The 20,128-nt window shown below is 47.3% G+C and overlaps 1 protein-coding gene across 3 annotated transcripts in view; it reads left to right on the forward strand.

The window, feature by feature from the left end:
• Window positions 1-20,128, forward strand: part of LDLRAD3 (low density lipoprotein receptor class A domain containing 3) — a 232,023-nt gene that overhangs the window by 3,293 nt on the left and 208,602 nt on the right. The window contains exon 2 of one of the 3 annotated variants that reach the window (XM_072791135.1): window positions 15,730-15,788. The exons of the other annotated variants lie outside the window; for them this stretch is intronic. The gene's annotated coding sequence lies outside the window, so the exon portion shown is untranslated. The remainder of the gene's footprint in view (window positions 1-15,729; window positions 15,789-20,128) is intronic. 3 annotated transcript variants of the gene reach the window in all.

Here is a 20,128-nt window from a genome sequence, read left to right on the forward strand (position 1 = left end):
ATGGAACGTTTCTCGGAATATGGGAATTAGAGTTTGTAGTCAAAGCATCTCCTATTATAGGCCTGACCTTTGCAGCCTTGCCCTTTGCATGGGCACAGGGAGCAAAGGGGACCCAGTCTTTACAGCACATGCATGTGTGAGATGCTTGCTGTGCTTAAATGCATGACGGGGTTGAGGTTATTCCAATGATATTTCCAGAAATATGTGGCAGGAAGTCATTTTATGGTTCACGAGAGATCGTTCACACCCAGGATGCCAGAGCGAGGACAGAAGCTCGGATTCTAACTCCGGTGTCGTGTTAGCAGTTATCATGCACCCACCCACCTTCCATGCCTTTCCTCCCACTTGCTTTTGTGACTTTAACTGTCAATGAGATTGTTTCCGTAAACACCCCTCTTCCCGAAATCTGTTACTTTGTGGTCACCGCTGTGAACTTAGCAGTTGGTGTTCATGGGAAATATGTAAAATAAATCGCAATCTTTGAGAAAAGATGGAATTTTTCAAAATAGCACTGGCCTTTTTGCTGTATGCATGATGGGGAGGCATGCTTGGCAAGAAGAATCCACAGGTTGGATTTCTTGCCTCTGAATTGTAGTTACCTGGGGGTTTGTTTTCATTCATTGAGATCTATGTGTATACATTCCCCCTTTTCTTTTTTTAGTTTCTTTTTTATATTTTAAGTAGGCTCCTGGCCCAGTGTGGAGCCCAACTCGGGGCTTAAACTCAAAACCCTGAGATCAAGACCTGAGTTGAGATCGAGTCGGATGCATAACCAACTAGCCACCCAGGCACCCCTTCCCCTTTTCTTATATATTTGTTATATTTTACAGTCAAGAAAATAAAAGATGGTATGTGCCATTGAACGATGGAACTCGTCTTATCTGTGAGATAGCCCCTGGGGACAAATTTTGTTTGTTAGATTCCCCTGGGATCTGTTTTTGGTTGTGGAGTCTTCCTGTTTCTCTTTTTGTCTTTCTCTCTCTCTTTAGAATATTTTGGAAATGCTTGGGCCATCGGAACTGTGCAGCTTTTTTTTTTTTGCCAATACCCCTACTTGACCACCAAGGAAATTTTTAAGATGGTTGTGTGTGTGTGTGTGTGTGTGTGTGTGTGTGTAAAAGCCTTTCTTTCTTTGTAATTGTAAAAGAATCTACTCTTCTGGATGCTGAGGAGTGCCCTCAAAAATATTTGCTGGGAGAGCAGCCGGGTACTTGGAAGATGGAGCATTGGCCTGTCACGTCTGCTTGATGTTTAGTGTGGCTTCCTCAAATAAGTGGACTTCTGGGACAGGGTAACTGCTCGGTCAGAGGGATGGCAGAGGTTTATTTCAGGTAGGAGTTTTCAAGTTTCTGGACATGGTGGCGGGGATGGGGTTAGTCTAGTGCAGGGTTTCGGAGCCTCTGTGCTACATTTTGGGCCGCATCGTTCTTTGTTCTGGGGACTGCCCTGCCATTCTAGAATATTCAATGGCATCACTGGTTCTAGATGCCAGTCTTGGCTTCCTCCTCCTTGCCTCCCCCAGTTGTGACAACCAAAAATGTCTCCAGATGGTCCCCAATGCCCTCCGGGGACAGAATCACCCCTGGTTGGGAACCCACAGTCTAGTGTGAGCAAACCCCCTCACCATACATCTTGAGCGTTGGGATGGCTCCTCCCGGAAACGTCTCCTAGGTGGACTGGGTCAGGATGGGACCCTCCTTCCAAGGGATCTTTTAGTCACCTGGTCTCCGCTTCCTGTGTCTGCAACAATGCAGATTCGGTGTGAAAGTACAGTTGTCACTAGACATGCTCAGCCCTGACCCTCTTTCTCTCACTTCCCCTTGAACCACACGGAACACTTCTGGGATTTTAGATTGTAGATTCGGTTCTCTTAGGAGAGACCCACTGAAGAAGGTGACAGCTGATGCCCAAAGCCACCTGGGGCCCTGAATACTGAACTGGGGAGCCTCACCCTGCCTGGAAGTCCGCCTTGGGAGAAGTGTGTTGAAATCTCAACCCTGGAAGTCCCCCTTCCCCTGCCCTACAGAGCAGTTACTGTTCCACTCGGCTCCCCTGCCCCTCCCCGTAATTCCTTCTCCCTTCCCATCAAAGGGCTTTCCAACTCTAGTTGGTTCTGCAGGTGGCGGGGAAAATCCTCTGGACCAGCCGCAAGTTGCTTTTGGGGAAATTCTCATCTTGGACTTTGTTCTCCGAAGTCTTTTTAGGGTCGTGCTCTGTGTTGCTGTATAACACTTGGATTCCTTTAAGACACTTGGGCTCCCAGCTGTCATTTCTCTTTGTTCGGTGTCCAGCCTCCCTCGAGTGTTTTCCTTCCTCCTCTCTTCAGACCAGCAGCGTGCATTGTCTGCTGTCTTTTGTGCAGGAAGAAAGGAGGCGCCACGAAGAGGGATGCCGGGCTGGCGGGGGAGAAGCACACGGTCTTACATCAGGCACCTGCGCCTCCAATCACGTCCTTTTCAGAGAGCTCTGGCTTCCCAGGCACACTAGTGCGTGTTCCCTTTTGCCTTTGGATCAACTAGAAAGTTCTTCTCGAAGCTTCATTGGGCTCTTCATCAGCGCAGGACCGGCTTGGACCCGTCCAGGCTCTGTGCTATGCTCTAGGGGCATGTCCTTTGCCCTTGAAGAACCAGATGCTCTGATGATGGGCATAGAGTTGTTTACCTTCTCTCCTTATCCAGGAAGGCACATTTCTGCAAGCAGCATCTCGAAGGCATTCCCGAATGTGAGGTATATTGATGCATCCCCTACCTTGTCGGATGTCATAAGGCCTTGGTGCACATGGATATCTCATCTTAGAGGATATTTAATGGATGGGTCCTTCTTGAACAGGTTTTAGAGGTACTTCTTTAGCTTTCCAGTTAGAATATTGGGACACACCTGTTGGTGTTCTAAACTCTTGTAGGTCTTGGCTTCTGGGATTTGAAGAAGATGTTTCGTCAGTGGCTTGTGCACAACAACCTTCTTTATTGTTCTGCGAATGCGTCCTATTTCTTTTGTCTTTCGTGGTCTCTAGGTGCATAGTAATGACTGCCCCTCCTTGAAGCTTACTCTCTCTGGCAGGGTGCCGAAGCTGTACATATATTATTTTATTGTAATATTCTCGAATTGAAAATATCACAAAAATAATACACCAGATACCTGCTCTTATAAAAATCCAAACAAAATAGGATTGTTAAAATAAAACATTAAAAGCTTCCCTCACCTTTCATTTACATTTCTCTCCCCTTTCCTAAATTACTATTAACTGGTATGTATCATTTTAGCTCTAATATGGATTAATATACAGACACACAAACACCCCCCCACATGCAGTTTAATGAGCTCATTATTTGTATTTGTAGCTTTTTGAGTCATTTTCACTTTATGTTTTTCATGTAAACACTTACATATATGTATTTTGCCACTTTTGCTTTGAGCTGGTCAGTTGGTTACATTTGCATCCCCCCTACTCTTGTTTGGACAGTTCAGTTTTTCCAGAGCATTTGGCATTTCCTCTTCACTGTACAGCTTCGGCTCTTTGTATCTTTCCTCTTAAGTGGCTTATTATTTTTTTTAAAGATTTATTTATTTTAGTGAGAGAGAATATGAGAGTATGCACTCACCTGTACAAGCAGGGGAGGGGCAGAGGGAGAGAGTATCAAGCAGACCCTGCGCTGAGCATGAAGCCCGATACGGGGCTCCATCCCAAGACCTTGAGATCACGACCTGAGCCGAAACCAAAGCTGGACGTTCATCTGATTGAGCCATCCAGGCACCCCTCTCTCTCAAGTGCTTAAAGTTCTTGGCTCTTGCTTTGCAAAAAATTACAAAATTGGAGTCATTTTTCCCATGACAGATATTTACTTCCCTATCACCAAATTTACGCCATTTCCTTGCCTTTTTGTATACATGATAATTTTTCATTTCCGAGCAGAATTTTAGGGTAATCTTTAAGAGACTTTCTGAATAGCAGGTGGATCCAGCCTGTGCAATAACTCTCAATGCCCAGAACTAGATGGAAGTGAGGACACTGAATGGCTGTGACCAAGCTTACCCAGGTCCCGCCATGACCAGTAAATCATAGCTTCCGTTCACCCTGTCCTGTCACAAGATGCTGTTGGCTCTTGAGTACATCTTCATTTCAGGAATGTTTCAACAGTAAAGATAAATTAGGCTATCCTGATTTCAAATGTGTGATGATACCAAAGGTATGCATCTTCTTGACCATCTCTCAGTTCTTATATAGCTATCCATTCTTTTAAGAGTAGTTTTAAAAACATTTTCAGGTATATACAAATATATATATATACACACACCATAATTTGTTTATTTTATTTTTTTCCATTTATTTATGATAGTCACACAGAGAGAGAGAGAGAGGCAGAGACACAGGCAGAGGGAGAAGCAGGCTCCATGCACCGGGAGCCTGACGTGGGATTTGATCCCGGGTCTCCAGGATCGCGCCCTGGGCCAAAGGCAGGCGCTAAACCGCTGCGTCACCCAGGGATCCCCCATAATTTGTTTAATGCTTCCTCTGCACATGAATCTTATTTCACTTTCGAGCAATTTATTCAGATAGGTGGTATACTCTGCCATTTTATGGATGAAGAAACTAGAAGGCTGAGTAATTTTCCCAAGGCCACAGCCAATAAGAGGTGGTTTCACAACTGGCACATAGGACCATATAACTTGAATCTGTGCTCTTAACCACTGGCTTTACTGCTTTGGCATTGAGTAGACACTCAACTCAGGTTCATGTGTGCTAGAAGAAGTAAGTGTACCCCCTAGCTTGTGCTAGACAATTCCATCATTGGGTGGCGATGCCAGTATTGATTCCATGCTTATCTAGCTCAATAAAATAATGTTAGAGAGCCATTGGAGTCAGGGGGTGTCCTAAGTTGATTTTATTCAAGTGGCTTGTCTTTGGCAGATTGAAACTGATGTTCTGCTGCTCCTCCCTATGGAGAAGTTGTCATTTTAGGTATTTAAATTGGCCTCCGTGGAGGCTTGTTTTATTAAAAGAAACAATAACAACAAGCAAATTATCTCAACACCAGCAGACTTGCTTTTTAATGTATTAACGGTAGAGATTTTTTTCCCCCTGTTGATGGAAATATTTTGTTGGAATGCCAACCTGAAGCAGTTTCTTTTTGGTCGGTCCTTCCCTCAAATACTCCTGGTTGCCAAATAGAAAGGCCCACTGTTTATAAAGTCCAGAAATAGGTTTTTAAGACAAAAATATAGTGCTGATTATAATGCCTCCTATAAAAAGAAGAACTGACGTTTTTTTCCGTATTTTTCTGACCCAGAGCTTAAGCTTGTAAGGTTCACATGAGGGAGAACTTTTTCCAAACTAGTCATTGGTGTTATTTATTGTGGAAGATGAAATATTAATGTACTGCACCGGGAAGAAAGTAGAAAATAATTTGCCCCATCTCGTTGCCTCAAACCAAGGGGCTCATGTGGGCAGTGGGTAGTGGCTTGTGAGAAAGTCACGCCACAGGTCTGTCCGGTGTTAATAGCTCTAGGCAGCCCAGAGTGAGCCTCAGGATTCCAAACTCTCTCCCATGTCCTCTTCTTCTCATGAGTCATTGTGATACCAGGAGACTGTTAATTGGGTGAATTGGCTGGCGCTCAGATCCAACTGTGATTTTTGACAGACAAATAGCTCAGTGTGAAGACGAGGTTGTGTCTGGCCTGGAGAGAGGCCACGGAGAGGGAGGGCAGCCATTGAGCTTACTCTGGAACAGGCCTTTGGGAACTGGGTGCTGGAGGGACAGAGAATTTATGAATAACTTGATTGAGGAGACTTGCAAACCCAAGGAGCCAGTGTTCCACGTGGGACACTTGTGTGTCTGTTGGCAGAGAGAAATGAAAGCATAAAGGGTGTTTAATTTTATTGCACTAAAAATCTCTGCTCGTTATTATAAGGCCCAGTGAGGTGAGCTTCGGGGATATCAGAAGGGCGTCGTCTTTGATGGCAGCCCTGGAGCTTTTCCTTGAGCCTCAGCCTTTGAATCAGAGCTGTGTTCTCCGGGAGCCATTAAACTAATTGGATGTGGCTAAAAAATGAGTCTTCGTCAACACTTGTAGCTCCGTGGTCAGTTTGAAAAAAAGCCTCTCAGTTGGTTTGGAAAGTTCTAAATATAACTTGTTTTATGTCATAAAAATAAAATGGGGGAGTGGGGGGGATGATGGAAGGTGACTGGCAACATAGGGCGTTTCGTCAGAAAAAAATCCCAACACTGCTAAGAAGTGTCGATGCTCAGAGAAATCAGAACAGAACTGAATGAAGGGTTTCAAAAACAGATTTTGTAAAAACATCAGCCTAAGCTTGACTAAGAAGTATCCGAGTAGGCACGTGAGCCCGGCTGGCGGGGTCTGGGAAAGCAGGCCTGGAAAGAGGTGGTGCTAGCTACAATGGAAGAGATGAGGGTGAAGACACGGCCTGTGTCAGGAATATTCTGTATCAGTGACAGGTAGAACCAGCCCTGTAAGCATTAGAGAGAAACCGTACACCCCGGTGAGACCTAGGAAGGACAGCAGTGATGCAGCAAGGTAGAGGTTCCACATGTCCCCAGAGTCCTTTATGGCGGCCAACTAGATGGTAAGGGCAATAGAAGAAAAGCTAACAGATGTTGAGAAATATGATAGGGATGCTCCGTGTTTGAATTATCAGCATACCAGAGGAGTCGGAGATGCTCAGACATTGAGATATATATGTATGTATGTATGTATTCAGGGAAAGGAATGCGGTCCAGTGTCAAGGGGAGAGTATCAGGATCCTTTGAAAGTACTCCTAAAACGTGACTCAGCCACAATCCCCAACAGAAAAAAAAAAAAAAAAGAACTCCTTTCTTGTCTGATTAAAATTCCATGAGGTGGGAAGGTCAGATAGATTCCTTGATGGCTGCCTTGTTGGCTCTTGGTCCAGCCCCTGAGTCAGCATTCAGCATAATGTCAGTCACACAATGGGATATCCCATAAGTTTCCAGGAAAGGATGGAGATGACACTAAGGACATAAGATTGTGATTTTGAAGAAGAGAAGCAGGTGAAGGAAGAATGAAGTTTTCCTGGTCAGGCTAGTTGTGCCCTTTGGTGGCATATCATTTCTCCTTCAGATTTTGGAATAGTCTCACTCATTTTCAAAGACCTACAGAGATCTTTACTAGAGAGACCCATGACTTAACAAAGACAAAGAGCAAGAGGTCTTAGGGAAGCAGTGATCACCATTTTAAAACCACGGGGGACATTAGACATATGTTGTGAGGCTAGCGAGTGGCATATAAAAGGGTTTCGGACAGGTTACTAAAAACTGGTGTGCATTTTAATTCCATTTGAAGGGAGTTTGCATCGTTTGCGTAATGAAAAAAGTTACCGAGAGGAAAAGGTGAAAAGAGTTGTGTTTTTATAAAATATCACTGTTAAAAATGTTAACTTGTAAGAAACTTACAGTTATCTTCTGGTCTAATTTCAAAGGAAATAAAAATTTTCTGATGAAACCACATAAATGATCCCAGAAAGGAAGTGCACTAATAACTATAATCTTAGAGAAAAATGGAGAGTGATATAAATACATCAGTTATAAGAGTAAATGTAAAACAAATTGTCACCAACTCTTACTGAAAAAAATAATCACCCATCTATTTATTGTAGGAGCTGTAGTAAAAACCAAGAAATATAAATAGAGTGAAAAGTTAGGGACATAAAATCCATTATACAAGGGCTACTTTTATGGTATCAGATAAGTAATTTCATAGCATTAAGCATTAAGATAGATAAACAGGGTTACTGCAAATAGCTAAAGGTCCATTAAACAATGAATATCTGATAATCCCATATAAAAAGACATGAAGAATTAGGAACATAATTAAAGGGTGCTTTAATTCGTAATTGTGGAAGGTTCTTCAAGTATAAAATTAGCTAGTGCTTGCCAAGTTTTGGAAGGTTAAAATACTTAAAGAATACGTAATTTTAATGTTTCAAAGAAGACGTCCATGTGAATAGGGAGATGCAGATGGAGAGTGTGCTGGTGTCTGCAGCGGGGAGTGGTGGGTCGGCCTGACACGTTCCTCTGGACACTCCCAGCAGCGCTGCCTCCACACACCTGCTCCCTGGGCTCGTGGAAGTGTTTGCTAACGGAAGCTTTGGGAATAAAAAGTCCTGCCTGCTAATGAGATGAGAACGTTGATTAAGCTTCCAGTTGCGCTGAGCGAGTCTGACACCGGTGGCTGCCCAGGGACAGTGTCTGTGCAGGAGCGTTTCCAGGGGCAGTTTAGGGCCCGCCATATGGATGGCAAAGAAGGCTTTGAGAAAGTTACTGAGAAGGAAAGTCTGTTTTTGCTTTTATTGATTGGTAAGCATTGATAGTTTTTAAATTATGAGCAGATGTTTTCCTGGTTGGGTGTAGTGTATTTTCTCTTTTAAGATTAAAGTATAAGGATTATCATCGTCTAGAGCTTTGGTACTCAAAGTACAGTCTTCAGGCCAGCAGTGTCAGCATCACACCCGAACCAGAATCTATACTTTAGCAGGATCCTCAGATCAGGGGTGCCTGGGTGACTCAGTTGGTTAAGTGTCTGGCTCTTGATTTTGGCTCTGGTCATGGTCTCCGGGTTGTGAGATCAAGGCCTGCGGTCGGGCTTCAAGCTGGGCGTGGAGCCTGCTTAAAATTCTCTCTTTCTCTCCCTCTCTCTGCGCACCCCCCCCCCCCCCCGGAAAAAAAGAAAAGAAAAACAAGATCTTCAGGTGATTTATGCACATATTGAAGTTTGGGGATTGCTGATATGGTGGCTGGGATTATAGGGTTTCAAGGGATTCAGCCTGGGTTCACATCCTGCTCACTGCCTTGTCCTTGGCCAAGTTTCTAAAACTTTTACTGAACCACCGTGTCTTCATCTGTATATAGGAATAAAAATGCTCCCTGCCATGTGGAAATAGTTTAAATGAGCAACGGCACATAAAGCATTTAGCTTTCATAATTGCCCACTAAATGTTAGTTGTTTATTTTAATCATTATTCAGGTTTATTATAAAAATTCGGAGAGGAATTTAGAAAAACACAAGTTAATGGTGCTACAAACTAGACTGTCAACACATTGGCTTATTTTCTTTTATTGTACATATATTTTTAAAGATTTTATTTATTTATTCATGAGGGACACACAGAAGCAGAGACACAGGCAGAGGGAGAGGCAGGCTTCCTGCAGGGAGCCCTATGTGGGACTCGATCCCAGGTCTCCAGGATCATTTCCTGAGCTGAAGGCAGATGCTTAACTGCTGAGCCATCCCTCAGAAAGTTCTTTTGGATAACACTGCTGTAGAAGAATAATTCTTTTTTTTTTAATTTAAAGATTTTATTTATTTATTCATGAAAGACACACAGAGAGAGAAAGAGAGAGGCAGAGACTCAGGCAGAGGGAGAAGCAGGCCCCATGCAGGGAGCCCGACGCGGGACTTGATCCTGGGTCTGCAGGATCACGCCCTGGGTCGAAGGCAGGCGCTCAACCGCTGAGCCATCCAGGGATTCCTAGAAGAATAATTCTTACATGGAAAGAAAATGCCTATGAAACAGAATGATTCAAATTTTAAGAGGGGGATGGGGAGGGAGTTGTAGACTGTCCCTTGGTCCCATGGCATTTCCTGATTTTCTAAATTCTGGCAAATCTGGCCCTCATGGTCCTCACTCACCAAAAGCTTGAGGGTCTGGTGCCAGCGGGTTGTTGAATTCCTGGCCCCCTGTAGGTTCTCTCAGGACCTAACCTGGGCATTGATGTTGCTATTGCTTTTTGTTCCAAAGGCTGCTGCCTGGCATTGGACCTTCTTGTCTACACAACACTTCATCATTTCCAACGAATTCACTCCTCTTCCATTTCACAGCAGTGATTTCCAAGTGTTGTGAGGAGAGGAAACCCCCGTGCCCCCTTCCCCATCAGATTGGTAGGGTTGTGGGACACCTGGGTGGGGTTGAGCGGCTGGCTTTGGTGCTCAGTTGTCATCCCGGGGGTCCTGGGTTCGAGTGCCACATCGGGCTCCCTGCATGGAGCCTGCTTCTCCCCCTGCCTGTGTCTCTGCCTCTCTCTGTGTCTCTCATGAATAAATAAATGAAATCTTAAAAAAAAAAGGAAAGATTGGTAGGGAAGAGTTACCTATGGGGGAAAAAAGGTTGAATCCATTCTCCATTAAACGGTAAACGGTAACAACCCCCAGACTCCTCTTGATTCCTTTGGAAGTGCGTGCTCTGCTTTGGTCTGGCTTGTGGGTCCCAGCGGGCCCGCCGGGGAGGGGACACTCCAGCTTGCCAGCGGGGTCAGCTGAAACTAATAGCCCTTGCTCTTTCTTGGAGATGGTATTGGTGCCCAGGCAGCCCCGGTCTCCTGTTGGTTTTAGAAAGGATCCTGGCCAGCCTGATGGAAGAGGGATGGCGCCTCGTGGCTCAGTCCTTACGTGGCCTGTGTGGCCCTGCTTACTGTCTGGCCCTCCTGTTGATTGACCCCGTGTCTGTGTTTGTACAGTTTCCTCTTGACCCTGCAGGACCCTGCCGGTGACTCTCCTTGTCTAGAAAGCGGTCCTCCCATATTCGACTCCCGACCACAGAATTAAGTTGACTTTTTAAAGATTTGCTGTATGGGGCAGCCCCGGTGGCTCAGCGGTTTAGCGCCGCCTGCAGCCCGGGGTGTGATCCTGGAGACCCGGGATCGAGTCCCACGTCGGGCTCCCTGCATGGAGCCTGCTTCTCCCTCTGCCTGTGTCTCTGCCTCTCTCTCTCTCTCTCTCTGTCTCTCTCATAAATAAATAAATAAAATCTTTAAAAAAAAAAAAAAAGATTTGCTGTATGGATATACCGCAGGACGATTACCCATAGTAATCGTACCCTAAGTGAGTACCCTAAGTGAGTCTACTTAGCATCTACCGCTCCACGGAGTTACACATTTTCTTTTCTTGTGATGAGAGGTTTTAAGATCCTTTCAAGCAGGTGTACAGTGTTGTTAGCTGGTAGTGCTGCACGTTCCATCCCCAGGGCTTACTGCTGTCACCACTGCAGGTTTGTACCTTTGCACCAGGGTCCCCCATTTCTCCACTCCTGCCTCTGGCAACCAGCAATCTGTTCTCTGTTTCCTTTTTTTTCCCCTTTCCTTTTCTTTTCTTTTCTTTTCTTTTCTTTTCTTTTCTTTTCTTTTCTTTTCTTTTCTTTTCTCTTTTCTTTCTTTTCTTTTCTCTTTTCTTTTCTTTTCTTTTCTTTTCTTTTCTTTTCTTTTCTTTTCTTTTCTTTCTTCTCTTTTTTTAAGATTTTATTTCTTTATTCATGAGAGACACTGAGAGGCAGAGACACACAGGCAGAGGGAGAGGCAGGCTCCATGCAGGGAGCCCGATGTAGGACTCGATCCCAGGACCCGGGGTCACGCCCTGAGCCGAAGGCAGACGCTCAGCGGCTGAGCCACCCAGGCGCCGCTGTTTTCTATTTCTGTGAGTTTGGGTTTCTTTCTTTCTTTTTTTTAGATTCCTGTATAAGTGAGATCCTACACCATTCATTTGTCTTTTTCTGTCTGACTTATTACACTTAGCATAATCCCCTCACAGTCCATCTGTGATGGTCACAAACGTCAGGATTTCCTTCTTTGTTAAAGGCTGGGTAATATTTCATAATCTCACTTCCGCAACCGCTTCCCCTGCCTTGCATTTGCCTCTGCCTTGTGTCTTATTGGACTCGCCGCATGGTACTCCAATTTATTCATGCTTGTTCCCTATACCTGAGTGGTTCTTCATCCTAGATGACTATGAGTAACTTGGGTGTTTTAAAATACGTGCTTTTTAAATTGTTTAAATTCTGGAATCTTTCAAACATCATAAAACCCGAGAATGATGTAACAGATACCAATGTACCTATCAGACAGATTTATTGGATTTTTAATGTTTGTTATTTTAATACAGATTTTTTTTAAAGAGAAAAACAGATACAGATGGGATCACAGCCTCTCTCATCTTATGACTTTGTCTTTTGTCCAGAGGACACTGCTGTCCTCAAGTTGAAGTATATCCTTTCTGTTCAAGTTTTAATCTCTTAACATATTTGTGTGTGTCTGTGTGTCTATCTCCAGTGGGTAACATTTTAAAGTATAGGTGAATGCTATCATCCTGTGTATATTGTTCAACTTGCCTTTTTATTTATTCTTCCCACATTGGGGTCCATCCATGTTGCCACATATAGTGGTTTTTTTTTTTTTTTTTTTTTAGTAAACTACACCTGATTTGGGGCTTGAACCTATGACAGGGATCCAGATCAAGAGTCTGCAGGCTCTACCGACTGGGCTAGCTAGGCATTCCAGTCTAGATGTAGGTTTTTAACTGCTCTGAGGTATTCCATTTATACTTTGTTTATTCATCTCTTAAGACCGTTAGGTCGTTACCACGACTAACCACAGTGCAGTGGAAATCCCGTGCACAAGAGCAGGACTTTACAATATTCTCGAGGTTGGATTGCTGGATGAGGGGTTTGCACGTTTGCAGCCTCACCGGATACTGACAACTCACCCTCTGAAATGGTCCTACCCCTGTATACTCCCGTTGGTGGTTTAGGAGAGCACCTGTTTCCCCATGTTTCTTCTAGTATTTAGAATTTAGGGCTCTTATTTTCCCAGGGCACAAAGTCATAACTCAGCTGTGGTTTTAATGTCCTTTCCCCTGATGACTAGCCTGGGGAATGTGGTCGGCTGTGACCTGGACCAGGCCTCAGCCTGCCCCTCCAGACTCCATCCCCGTTTGGATGTAGATGGAGAAGCCTGGGGGCCTTCCGCAATGGTAGTTCTGCTGTTGGTGTGGCAGGAATTTCCAGGTCCGGAACTCCAGGTTTTAGGGCTGAGCTGATAAGGTCTTGTCCTGCTGGAGAATAGAATGCTTCCTTTTTACACAGATTCTGGGTGTCTGGGTGTTTCTCCGGCACAGGCTTGAGAAGACCGTCCTGGGCTTGAGTCTGCCGGCTACTGAGACCGCTGAACCGTGCCCCTCCGTGAGCAAACCAGCAGAGCCGTGGGGAGCCACTTTCTGGACCCCATCTCTGATGGAGGTTGGGAGGTGTGATGACCCGCAAGGCAGGCTCTTGGATCAAACGGTCTGGGTGCCCATACTGGCTGTTGACCTTAGGCTGGTTGCAGAGCCTCTCTGTGCCTCAGTGGGTTCCTAACCCCTGAGGAGGATCATGCCAGCCTCAGCATTCTTGGGAGACTGGACAAGGCCATGCATGCGAGGTACCTCTCAGTCCAGTGTCTACTACTTCATCCACACTCACCACATGCTTACTAATAATCCATGCTTTGAGACTGGGTTTGACGGCTGGGGCTGTCGGACATGTGGAATCCCCGGGGCCTGCCTTTGTGCTGGCCCTGAAGTCGGTGCTCAGCAAACGTTTGTTAAATGAATATATGCGTTTCTGCCTACCTATGTGCTTCGCCTTCTACGTATGGTTATGTTAAGGCTCTTGAGTTTTATTCTGAGAGCCCCGAGAATGTTTTCAACCAGGGAGTATTGTGATCCTGTTTGTGGTCTTTTTTTTCTGTTGTTGTTTTTAAAGATTTTATTTATTTATTCATGAGAGACACAGAGAGAGAGGCAGAGACACAGGCAGAGGGAGAAGCAGGCTCCCTGCAGGGAGCCCGACATGGGACTCGATCCCAGGACCCTGGGATCACGACCTGAGCCAAAGGCAGATGCTCCACCACAGAGTCACCCCCCAGGCGTCCCCCATTTGTAGTGTTAAAACGAGAGATGAGGATGCATGGTCCATCTGACGTTTTAAGTCCTGAAATTTCATGAGCTCAAAGTGAGGTTTTTCTGACTCATTTTCACATGCCTTTTAAAAATGTATTCTTCCCACTTCCCCCCTCTTCCTGGGATGTTTCTTCCTTGCCTTCTTGGTCTTTCTGAAGTACATTCAAATGGCTTTCTCTCTGTTGGTGGCTCTAAAAAAAACCCAAGTGAGTGGCCTTTGCCCCTGAGCTCCTCTCCCTGGGGGCTATTCTCAGGGGCGGTGCTAAGCTTGATTCTGGAAGCAGAGTCCTGAGAGTTCTGCGCGGTCAAGTGGCTCACCCGGGCGTGGTGCTGCTGCAGAACACTTATCCATAGTAGGTTGTGTATGGAAGGGGGTGTGCTTACCCTGTGGAGCCATCATGCAGACGAAGGGCCTGGTGGTGATTTTCCATATGTTGGTTCTGTTCTGACTTCGAGGGAGTGAACAGCTTGCTTCTGGGAGGTTCATGAAGTTTCCTGGGTTCTCTGGGGCACCTCCTTTTAAACGAGTTCCCGAGGTCAACTGAAGAGCCTCCAAGATTGCGAAAGGGAAATGCCCTTTCTCTAAGTACCCTCAGAGGGACTGTGTAGGGGCACCCCTGGCCGTTCCCTTTCCTATTTTAAGAGTTTTCATTTGTTTGAGAAACAGGGTGAGAGCAGAATGGGAGGAAATGGAAATCTCTGTGGACTTGAGTTGCTTGCCCCCATAGGGTGCCATAAACAAGCCATTTAGTGGCTTTAGAAACAGGAGGAGGGGAGGAGTTAGGGAACAAAACAGAGTAAGGGGGCTGACTTTGTACAATAAATAAGTAACACTGCCACTTGGAGAAGGTGACTCGGATGAAGGTAGGAAAATAATGTGGTAAAGATTAAACCCACGGAAGACAAGCAAAACAACCCAGAAGTCAGAAGTACAAAGTTGTACATGTTAATGGGAGAGCAAAGTAGTCATGCGCCAACTGTCGGTCGGAATAGTGGGGGGAGGAAGGGCTGGGCCCCAAGGACCATGGATTTTTTTTTTTTTGAAAATTTAAATACTTTTGTGCTTTATCTTATTTTTAAGATTTTATTCATTTATTCAGAGAGAGAGAGAGAGAGAGAGAGAGAGAGGCAGAGATGCCGGCAGAGGGAGACGCAGGCTCCATGCAGGGAGCCCGATATGGGACTCGATCCTGGGTCTCCAGGGTCACACCCCGGGCTGCAGGCGATGGTGCTAAACTGCTGCACCACTGGGGCTGCCCAAGAACCAAGGATTTAAACCCCATTGGATTTGAATTTTAGTTACTGTTTCACAGGCCTTGCCTGAGATTTGGGGATGAGTGTGTGCGTGTGTGTGCACGTGCACGTGTGTCCACACAGCCCTGTCTGTGTGTGTGGGGGGTATGTGTACATGTATAAACATGGCTAGCCTTGGTCCTAGGAAGAAATTTCACATGGGACACAGGGAGCTCTTCATCCTGCCTCAGCTTATGTTTTAAAATGATAGATTGGGGACTACGTCACTGGGCTTTCTAGAACAATTATTTATTGTTCACTTTCTTGTGAGACACTGTGGTGAGTCCTGCTGGGTAGCCAGAGTTTCCCCCAGACTTTAAGTAAGGAGTGCAGCAGGAGAGGGGGAGCGTGCAGGTCTGAGTAGGGCATCGTGTAGTAGTGTTTGGGGCCGCACGGTCACAAGAGCCGCACGGACCCAACACTGTGGAATTCAGAGGCGGTCCACACCTACTTCTGCTGTGATGGAGAAATGGGGATCATGTGGGGGATCCCAACGGGGGCTTGGAGGAGTGGAAGACAGGCCGGCATGGGCAGGGTCGCAGAGGTGGGAAGGTAAGCAGCATCCCTCGGGAAGCCCAAAGGTGACAGCTTTGCTGGAGTCTCAAGGAGCAGTGGGAGCCAAAGCTGGAAAGAGGGCATACTCTGCTACCAGGACTCCTGTGGTCTCAGGTGTTGGCACTTCCTGTGTCCCAGGTACCGTGGAAGATGCTTCACTCAAGATCCCTATAAGGGGTACCTGGTGGCTCAGTCGGGTAAGTGTCTGCCTTGGCTCAGGTCATGATTTTGGGGTCCTGGGACTGAGCTCTGCATTGGGCTCCCTGCTCAGTAGCAAGTCTGCTTGTCCCTCTCCCTCTGTCCCTCCCCCGGGCTTGTGCTCCCAATCTCTGTCTCTCAAACAAAATGAAGAGAATCTTTTGTTGTTGTTGTTGTGTTTTTTAATGATCCCTATAAGTTAGGGACTGTCACCATCACTACCTGACCTGGTAAGAGACTGATGCTCAGAAAAACCAGCAATTTGCTATAGGACATGGGCAAGGGCTAGGCTGTGGGCCCTGGGCTTTCTTGGCTCGTGGCTTTGGTGGGTGGGTGGGTGGGTGGGTATGGGGTTATGAGGGCCGCACCTGCCAGTGAGAGCTTGGGCTTGCGTGGTGGGCGTTAGGAGGCCTTGGCCTAGACAGAAGCTGTGTGGCCAGCCTGGGGTTGGCCAGTCTGCAGGCTCCCGAGTGTCTGAGTGAGGACGGCCTGGCATGTGCTGTCAGGGGCAGGCTGCCGGGAGGAGGCCTGGATTTGGAGACCTTTGAGCAAGCCATTTTCCTGGAATGGTGAGAGCTGAAGCTGGGTGTGTACGTGAGGGTCAAGCAGTTGGGCTGGGGAGGAAGTGCAGGCCGCCAGGTGTCAGGCGATTCCCAGACTTGGATTTCTGGACCAGTGAAATAATAAAAAATAAGCCCCCGAAGGGTGGGCTCCAGATGTTGGGTCACTTCCTTTTATTTGTTCAAATGGGAACAGTGTAAAAAAAAAAAAAATCCACCCTTTATTAGATCTCATATAAGAAATCACGTTTTACTACAGAAATTTAGGAGTTTCTCGTCTTCAGAAAAATGATGGTCTTTTAAATGGAACAATTTCCCCGGAAGGAGAGCTCACCGCAGTGGCCCTTGAAGCGTCTAAGATTGTCGCTGCCCGGTGAGCACCTTGCGGTGGGTCTGGGTGTTCTCACACACCCATTTGGGGCCCCCGTGGTAGAGGCTGTTTTGTCCTCAGGTGAGACTTCAGGGGCCGGGGAGGCAGGTGCCCCGCTCTCAGGCCTCTGGGTGTTTAGGATTTGGAGCAGGGTGTTCTAGGGCAGGGCCTCTGTGCACAGGAACTGGGGAGGGGTCTTGTGAACAGGGGAGTGGGGAGGAGAGTCCGAGAGAGGAGGGAAGTGCAGGGGGGCGCAGCCTGACCCTTAGTTAGCACCAGGCTTTCGGAGAGATCTCACTGTAGTCCTTGGGAGAGGCCTGGGGGCCGAGGCGCTGCTCATCCCCATCGACTGGAGGGGGACCCTGAAGGCCCAGGTGCCGGGCATCTGTGAGTCATCTCAGGGCCGGGGCACAGAGTTGGGGTTCACGTGGGGCCTGCCGCCTTCTGTGCTTACCCCACGTGGGTCCCTAACTCTGGGATGGCCTTGGCATGCTGTTGGGGAACCTTTTCCATGACTCATCTGATTGATTTGGTGTAACCGTAGTGACGTGTTGAGGCACTTCTGACTCCCTTGGGGACGTGTGTGGCCGGTTGTCTGTGACGCGGGGACCCTTTCAGCTGGTTGCGATCCCCAGGTGTGGCGTCATCCTTTGGCACCTGGCGGATGGGGGCCGTCCAGGTACAGGGCTCCATCTTGTGACCAACTGGGCTTTCCTAGATGCGTCCAGTGTGTGCCCTGAGCCCCAGCCCAGCCTCACCGTGTCCTGTGCAGGTCTGGGTGCTGCCATTCGGGTGCCCTGCGTGAAGGTGGCCGCTGGGGCTCCTGGGCTCTGGTCTCCCTTCCAAGAAGCCGCAGCGCAGGGAGGGAGGGAGAGCCCCGAGCAGGTGGGATTCGAACCCTGGCCCACGCCCCCTGAGCCCAGACGCTTCTCACCTCACTTCCGTGCGGGGTGAGGGTCCTCTCTTTCATATTGGCATGACTCCTCCCAGATGGCTTCCCAGAAAGCTCCTAATGGAATCTTCGAACAGCTATCCAAGGACGGTTTCAGAATTTCAGACATTTTCCTCTTCTAATGGAAGGTCTGTCTGGCTCGCCGGTGAAGGGGGGCCGGGTTCCTCCAGGGGCCCACTTCCTAATTTCCAAGCATCGTCCATGGAGAAAATCCACCCTCCAGGGAGCTTATGACTAAGAGAGCTCAGTCCGAGTCCATCTCACTGCGTGGGCAGCAGCTTTGATCGTCCTGAGGGTGTTTTGGTTCCCACCGAGGTGGGCATGGAGAAGGGGCTCCCCTGCCGCCCCGCCTGGCCCGGCTCTCCTGGGGAGGCCTGCTGTGTGCTGCCCGGGCCTGGGCCTCACAGCCCGCGGCTCCCGTCCCCTTCAGCCTGAGGCTTCCGGGGCTTTGTTTCTGGAAGTTGTAGCTGGGCTGGAAGGCAGCCAGATGTTGGAAGCAGAGGTGCACACCTTGAGGAAAGCCTTTTCTGCTTTTAGAGCAGCCCAGGGGGCTCCTTCCTGGCAGACCAGCTCTTCCCGGGGGAGGCGTGTGGGGCCCTCGTGCCTGTGTGGGCTTTTCTCAGACCCACTGATAAAATATTTACATCAGGGGCTTGGTACCAAGCCCTGGTTTGTTTGTTTAAAGAGTCTTAACAACACATCGGCCGTAAGGATGCCAGCTTGTTAGCTTTTGGTTTCTTGCTTGCGGTTTTTGTTTTTACGAGGAGTGGAGAAGCCAGGCCTGATCTTCTGAGAAGGAGCCTGCTGTGTAGGAGAAAACTAGTCCCTCGTGTATCTGATAGTGATGAGGCTCCTGCCTGCCGAGCGTTTGCTGTGTGCCCCTGCCTGCAGGGTTCTTGGGGCTTTGCAGCATTCTCTCTTCATCTTCCCACGACCTTCCAGGTGGATTGAATTGTGTCCACAAAATAAAAGGTCTGTTCCAGTCTGGTTTTGAATTGTGACCTTATTTGGAAATGGGGTCTTTGCAAATGCAAGTAGTTAAGAGGAAGTCCTACTGGACCAGGGTGGGTCCTGATTCCAAGGACAGGCGTCCTTACATGGAGGGGACACACAGACACACGCTGAGGACCACGTCAGTGGAAAGACAGAGTGATATAATGAGAGTGATGTAGATTCAAACCAAGGAACGCCGAGGATTGCCAGCACCCACCAGACGCCTGGGAGAGGTGAGGAAGCATTCTTCCCTATGCAGCCTTCGGAGACAGCATAGCCTTGCCAGCACCTTGATTTTGAACTTCTAGCCTCCAGAATTGTGAGAGAATAGATTTCTGTTGTCTTAAGGCACCCATGTGTGAAGCAGCCCTAGGAAACAGTACAGTGGGAATTACCTAGGAGGGGATTAGCCCCGTTTTGCAGGTGAACAAACCAAGGCCCAGAAGTGTTAGGCGTCTTGCCCTAGGTCACTCAGCTTCTCTGTGGAGACAGATGGAGGAGGGGATGGCCCGGTGGTGCTGCCAAGTGCATACCTTCAAGATGGTGACTTTCTGATGCTGGGTACTTCGGACACCTGCAGTTCTTTAGCAGGAGACAAAGACAGGCCTCGAGCATGGGGATTTGGGGGATCCATCAGGGTGTCTCAAGGGAAGGAAGACAGAGGACCAGAGGAAGCACGGTGGCTTAAACTTGCCTTTTAATGTGTGTGTGTGTGTGTGTGTATAGATTTAGGTTTTATTTAATTATTCATGGGAGACACAGAGAGAGAGGCAGAGACACACACAGAGAGAGAAGCAGGCTCCATGCAGGGAGCCTGATGTAGGACTCAAACCCAGGACCCCAGGATCACAACCTGAGCCAAAGGCAGACGCTCCACCACTGAGCCCCCCGGGTGCCCCTCACGGTTTGTTTTTAAATTGATGAGACAGATGATGGTACAAAAATTGAAGAAAACACTGAAAAAGTAGCTCCCTCTCTTGCCCCTGCTGTCTTGTTATCCAGTTTACTAGTTACCAGTTACACCAGTTCTCCAGCCCAGGGGAAACCAGTCCTGACTGTTGTGTTCTTCCAGAGGTAACTACGTTAACCTACACTATATAAGCACGATGCATAACATATAAATAGTACACAGATACAACACCCATAGTGTCTTTATATAATTGTGTATGTGGGTGATACTGTGTATGTACAGCGTACATTTATCGTCTTTATATTGTATATGCTTTTCTACCACTTGGATATATTTTTGATTTGAGCCTTGCTGTTTTGAAAAAGGAAGCACAAGCATATGGTATGATATTCATAAGGTACCAAAGAGCACACGGTGCGAACTCTCCCCTCTTATCTAATCCCCAGCCACCCCTAGTCTCCTCCGTGGAGGCACCTGTTTTCCGGTTATTGTTGCTTATTTACTGAATATGTCTCAGAGATCTCTCTGGCAGAAAGAGTCGCCTCATTTATTTT

Source organism: Canis lupus, chromosome 21, assembly GCF_048164855.1.
Source record: "Canis lupus baileyi chromosome 21, mCanLup2.hap1, whole genome shotgun sequence".
Taxonomy (NCBI): Eukaryota; Metazoa; Chordata; class Mammalia; order Carnivora; family Canidae; genus Canis; species Canis lupus.